This window comes from Lolium rigidum, chromosome 4 (assembly GCF_022539505.1).
Source record: "Lolium rigidum isolate FL_2022 chromosome 4, APGP_CSIRO_Lrig_0.1, whole genome shotgun sequence".
Taxonomy (NCBI): Eukaryota; Viridiplantae; Streptophyta; class Magnoliopsida; order Poales; family Poaceae; genus Lolium; species Lolium rigidum.
This window is the reverse complement of record NC_061511.1, coordinates 12,577,343-12,584,055: the sequence shown is the minus strand read 5'-3', so window position 1 is coordinate 12,584,055 and position 6,713 is coordinate 12,577,343.

The window sequence follows — 6,713 nt, the reverse complement described above, 5'->3', positions numbered from 1 at the left end:
GAGCCCATCTTAATGGCTATAAAGAAAGCACTTCTTGGGAGATAACCCATGTTTCTATTTTACTACAGCAATTTTGTTTTATATTTGAGTCTTGGAAGTTGTTACTAGTGTAGCAACCTCTCCTTATCTTTATTTTATTGCATTGTTGTGCCGAGTAAAGTCTTTGATAGTAAGGTTCATACTAGATTTGGATTACTGCGCAGAAAACGTATTTCTTGTCGTCACGAATTTGGGCAGGGTTCTCTCGTAGTTAACTCGGAAAAATCTGCCAATTTACGTGAGTGATCCTCGAATATGTACGCAACTTTCATTCAATTTGAGCATTTTCATCTGAGCAAGTGAAGTGCCTCTAAAAAATTCGTCTTTACGGATCGTTCTGTTTTGACAGATCCTCGCCTTTTATTTCGCATCGCCTCGTTTTGCTATGTTGGATGGATTTCTTTGTTCCATTAACTTTCGATAGCTTTGGGCAACGTCCGAAGTGTTAAGAATGATTGTGTCACCTCTGAATATGTGAATTTTTGATTATGCACTAACCCTCTAATGAGTTTGTTTTGAGTTTGGTGTGGAGGAAGTTTTCAAGGGTCAAGAGAGGAGGATGATACAATATGATCAAGAAGAGTGAAAAGTCTAAGCTTGGGGATGCCCCCGTGGTTCATCCCTGCATATTTCAAGAAGACTCAAGCATCTAAGCTTGGGGATGCCCAAGGCATCCCCTTCTTCATCGACAACTTATCAGGTCACCTCTAGTGAAACTATATTTTTATTCCGTCACATCTTATGTACTTTAATTGGAGCGTGATACGTCTCCGACGTATCGATAATTTCTTATGTTCCATGCCACATTATTGATGATATCTACATGTTTTATACACATTATATGTCGTATTTATGCATTTTCCGGCACTAACCTATTAACGAGATGCCGAAGAGCCGATTGTTGTTTTCTGCTGTTTTTGGTTTCAGAAATCCTAGTAAGGAAATATTCTCGGAATTGGACGAAATCAACGCCCAGGGTCCTATTTTTGCACGAAGCTTCCAGAAGACCGAGGGATAGACGAAGTGGGGCCACGAGGCGGCCACACACTAGGGCGGCGCGGCTCGGGCCCGGGCCGCGCCGGCCTGTTGTGTGGGGCCCTCGTGTGGCCCCCCGACCTGCCCTTCCGCCTACATATAGCCTTCGTCGCGAAACCCCCGATGCGAGAGCCACGATACGGAAAACCTTCCAAAGACGCCGCCGCCGCCAATCCCATCTCGGGGATTCAGGAGATCGCCTCCGGCACCCTGCCGGAGAGGGGAATCATCTCCCGGAGGACTCTTCACCGCCATGGTCGCCTCCGGAGTGATGAGTGAGTAGTTCACCCCTGGACTATGGGTCCATAGCAGTAGCTAGATGGTCGTCTTCTCCTAATTGTGCTTCATTGTTGGATCTTGTGAGCTGCCTAACATGATCAAGATCATCTATCTGTAATGTCATCTTCTTGAACCTATTCTATGGATAAATGGGCACCATCTGTCTCCTAAGGGCAACTATCCGTTTTTCTTTCAAGAATGCGGGTACCGTAGTAGCAAAGCAAGTGAAATATGCCAAAGGGAACCGCTCGGATTTGTCGGGATCCGATGGATAGAGAATACTATGTTATGTTGATTATCAATCTATTACCTATGTGTTGTTTATGATCTTGCATGCTCTCCGTTATTAGTAGAGGCTTTGGCCAAGTTTTTACTCTTAACTCCAAGAGGGAGTATTTATGCTCGATAGTGGGTTCATGCCTCCATTAAATGCGGACGGACGATGAAAGTTCTAAGGTTGTGGATGTGTTGTTGCCACTAGGGATAAAACATTGATGCTATGTCCGAGGATGTAGTTATTGATTACATTACGCACCATACTTAATGCAATTGTCCGTTGTTTATAACTTAATACCTGGAAGGGGTTCGGATGATAACCCGAAGGTGGACTTTTTAGGCATAGATGCATGCTGGATAGAGGTCTATGTACTTTGTCGTAATGCCCAATTAAATCTCACAATACGCATTATATCATGTATGTGCATTGTCATGCCCTCTCTATTTGTCAATTGCCCGACTGTAAGTTGTTCACCCAACATGCTATTTATCTTATGGGAGAGACACCTCTAGTGAACTGTGGACCCCGGTCCATTCTTTTACATTGAATACAATCTATCGCAATACTTGTTCTACTCGTTTTCTGCAAACAATCATCATCCACACTATACATCTAATCCTTTGCTACATCAAGCCGGTGAGATTGACAACCTCACTCGTTTCGTTGGGGCAAAGTACTTTGGTTGTGTTGTGCGGGTTCCACGTTGGCGCCGGAATCCCTGGTGTTGCGCCGCACTACATCCCGCCGCCATCAACCTTCAACGTGCTTCTTGACTCCTACCTGGTTCGATAAACCTTGGTTTCTTTCTGAGGGAAAACTTGCTACTGTACGCATCACACCTTCCTCTTGGGGTTCCCAACGGACGTGTCGATTGCACGCATCAAGCTCTTTTTCTGGCGCCGTTGCCGGGGAGATCAAGACACGCTGCAAGGGGAGTCTCCACAATCCAATCTCTTTACTTTGTTTTTGTCTTGCTTTATTTTATTTACTTTCTTGTTTGCTGCATTATATCAAAACACAAAAAAATTAGTTGCTAGCTTTACTTTATTTACTTGTCTTGCACTCTATATCAAAAACACAAAAAAAAATTAGTTACTTGCATTTGCTTTACTTATTTCAACATGTTTCCTTTTAATTTTCATCGTAAAAGATATACCGTGGGACAAGGGTCTATAATTGGAAGAGATAATATAGAGGAATTTTTCACCCACGTTAGTATGCATGAAGATCTTAAAGATATACCCCTTGCAAAAGCTGTCCCTACTTATGAAGATGCCTCTGTTTGTTTGGTACGCATGATGGAAGCTAGATTTATTAGTTTCAACCCCATGATACAACACATGTTTCTTACACTTTCTGATATGGAGCGGGGAGAGAAGAGAGATTTTGTTCTAAAAGTCTTAGTGCGAGAATTTGAAGATATAGCTAAAGAAGCTAGAAAAGTTTTTATTAAGCATAAGAGGCTTGGCTTTTATACCGACTTTAAAAGAACACTTGAAAAAATGGATATGGATAGAATTGAGTACACTAATAATGTTAATAATGGTGGGGAGATTAAAGCACCAATACCATGTAAGCTCCTAGCGATGCACGAAGCTCTAGATGATAATTATGCTTGGCTTGTTCCTGAAAATTTGTTTGATGAGAGTAGCAAGCCCAAGACTAATGAAAAGGGAGCCGCTGAAACTTATGTATCCAGCATACTATGCATGGTTGAGAAAACTCCCAACACCCCCGGTAATGATGTCAATGCTTCATCTCTTGATAACACTTGATACACACTTTCTGCGCCTAGCTGAAAGGCGTTAAAGAAAAGCGCTTATGGGAGACAACCCATGTTTTACTACAGTACTTTTATTTTATATTTGAGTCTTGGAAGTTGTTTACTACTGTAGAAACCTCTCCTTATCTTAGTTTTGTGCTTTGTTGTGCCAAGTAAAGTCGTTGATAGTAAGGTTCATACTAGATTTGGATTACTGCGCAGAAACAGATTTCTTTGCTGTCACAAATTTCGACCTGCCTCTCTGTAGGTAGCTCAGAAAAATATGCCAATTTACGTGCGTGATCCTCAGATATGTACGCAACTTTCATTCAATTTGGGCATTTTCATTTGAGCAAGTCTGGTGCCTCAATAAAATACATCTTTACGGACTGTTCTGTTTTGACAGATTCTGCCTTTTATTTCGCATTGCCTCTTTTGCTATGACGGATGAATTTCTTTGTTCCATTAATGTCCAGTAGCTTTGTGCAATGTCCAGAAGTGTTAAGAATGATTATGTCACCTCTGAACATGTGAATTTTTATTGTGCACTAACCCTCTAATGAGTTGTTTCGAGTTTGGTGTGGAGGAAGTTTTCAAGGATCAAGAGAGGGAGATGATACAATATGATCAAGGGGAGTGAAAGCTCTAAGCTTGGGGATGCCCCGGTGGTTCACCCCTGCATATTTTAAGAAGACTCAAGTGTCTAAGCTTGGGGATGCCCAAGGCATCCCCTTCTTCATCGACAACATTATCGAGTTCCTCCCCTGAAACTATATTTTTATTCCATCACATCTTATGTGCTTTGCTTGGAGCGTCGATTTGTTTTTGTTTTTGTTTTGTTTGAATAAAATGGATCCTAGCATTCATTGTGTGGGAGAGAGACACGCTCCGCTGTTGCATATGGACAAATATGTCCTTAGGCTTTACTCATAGTATTCATGGCGAAGGTTGAATCTTCTTCGTTAAATTGTTATATGGTTGGAATCGGGAAATGCTACATGTAGTAATTCTAAAATGTCTTGAATAATTTGATACTTGGCAATTGTTGTGCTCATGTTTAAGCTCTTGCATCATATACTTTGCACCCATTAATGAAGAAACACCTAGAGCTTGCTAAATTTGGTTTGCATATTTGGTCTCTCTAAAGTCTAGATAATTTCTAGTATTGAGTTTGAACAACAAGGAAGACGGTGTAGAGTCTTATAATGTTTACAATATGTCTTTTATGTGAGTTTTGCTGCACCGGTTCATCCTTGTGTTTGTTTCAAATAACCTTGCTAGCCTAAACCTTGTATCGAGAGGGAATACTTCTCATGCATCCAAAATCCTTGAGCCAACCACTATGCCATTTGTGTCCACCAAACCTACCTACTACATGGTATTTCTCCGCCATTCCAAAGTAAATTGCTTGAGTGCTACCTTTAAAATTTCCATTCTTTACCTTTGCAATGTATAGCTCATGGGACAAATAGCCTAAAAACTATTGTGGTATTGAATATGTACTTATGCACTTTATCTCTTATTAAGTTGCTTGTTGTGCGATAACCATGTTTTCTGGGGACGCCATGAACTCTTTTACCTTTGTTGAATATCATGTGAGTTGCTATGCATGTTCATCTTGTCTGAAGTAAGGGCGGTTTTCACAATCAAACGGTTTGCGTATGCATACTGTTAGAGAAGAACATTGGGCCGCTAACTAAAGCCATGATTCATGGTGGAAGTTTCAGTTTGGACAGCTAATCCTCAATCTCTTATGAGAATAATAACTGTTGTTAAATGCTTATGCATTAAAGAGGAGTCCATTATCTCGTTGTCTATGTTGTCCCGGTATGGATGTCTAAGTTGAGAATAATCAAAAGCGAGAAATCCAAATGCGAGCTTTCTCCTTAGACCTTTGTACGAGGCGGCATAGAGGTACCCCTTTGTGACACTTGGTTGAAACATATGCTATGCAATGATAATCGATGTTAACCCAAGCTAATTAGGACAAGGTGCGAGCACTATTAGTATACTATGCATGAGGCTTGCAACTTGTAAGATATAATTTACATAACACATATGCTTTATTACTACCGTTGACAAAATTGTTTCTTGTTTTCAAAACCAAAGCTCTAGCACAAATATAGCAATCGATGCTTTCCTCTTTGAAGGACCTTTCTTTTACTTTTATGTTGAGTCAGTTCACCTATCTCTCTCCACCTCAAGAAGCAAACACTTGTGTGAACTGTGCATTGATTCCTACATACTTGCATATTGCACTTGTTATATTACTTTACATTGACAATATCCATGAGATATACATGTTATAAGTTGAAAGCAACCACCGAAACTTAATCTTCCTTTGTGTTGCTTCAATACCTTTACTTTGATTTATTGCTTTATGAGTTAACTCTTATGCAAGACTTATTGATGCTTGTCTTGAAAGTACTATTCATGAAAAGTCTTTGCTTTATGATTCAGTTTGTTTACTCATGTCATTACCATTGTTTTGATCGCTGCATTCATTACATATGCTTACAATAGTATGATCAAGGTTATGATGGCATGTCACTCCGAAATTATCTTTGTTATCGTTTACCTGCTCGGGACGAGTAGGAACTAAGCTTGGGGATGTGATACGTCTCCGACGTATCGATAATTTCTTATGTTCCATGCCACATTATTGATGATATCTACATGTTTTATACACATTATATGTCGTATTTATGCATTTTCCGGCACTAACCTATTAACGAGATGCCGAAGAGCCGATTGCTGTTTTCTGCTGTTTTTGGTTTCAGAAATCCTAGTAAGGAAATATTCTCGGAATTGGACGAAATCAACGCCCAGGGTCCTATTTTTGCACGAAGCTTCCAGAAGACCGAGGGATAGACGAAGTGGGGCCACGAGGCGGCCAGCCACCAGGGCGGCGCGGCCCAGGCCCTGGCCACGCTGGCCTGTGGTGTGGGCCCCTCGTGAGGCCCTTTGACCTGCCCTTCCGCCTACATATAGTCTTCGTCGCGAAACCCCTAGTACCGAGAGCCGCGATACGGAAAACCTTCCGGAGACGCCGCCGCCGCCAATCCCATCTCGGGGGATTCGGGAGATCGCCGCCGGCACCCTGCCGGAGAGGGAATCATCTCCCGGAGGACTCTTCACCGCCATGGTCGCCTCCGGAGTGATGAGTGAGTAGTTCACCCCTGGACTATGGGTCCATAGCAGTAGCTAGATGGTCGTCTTCTCCTAATTGTGCTTCATTGTTGGATCTTGTGAGCTGCCTAACATGATCAAGATCATCTATCCGTAATGCTATATGTTGTGTTTGTCGGGATCCGATGGATA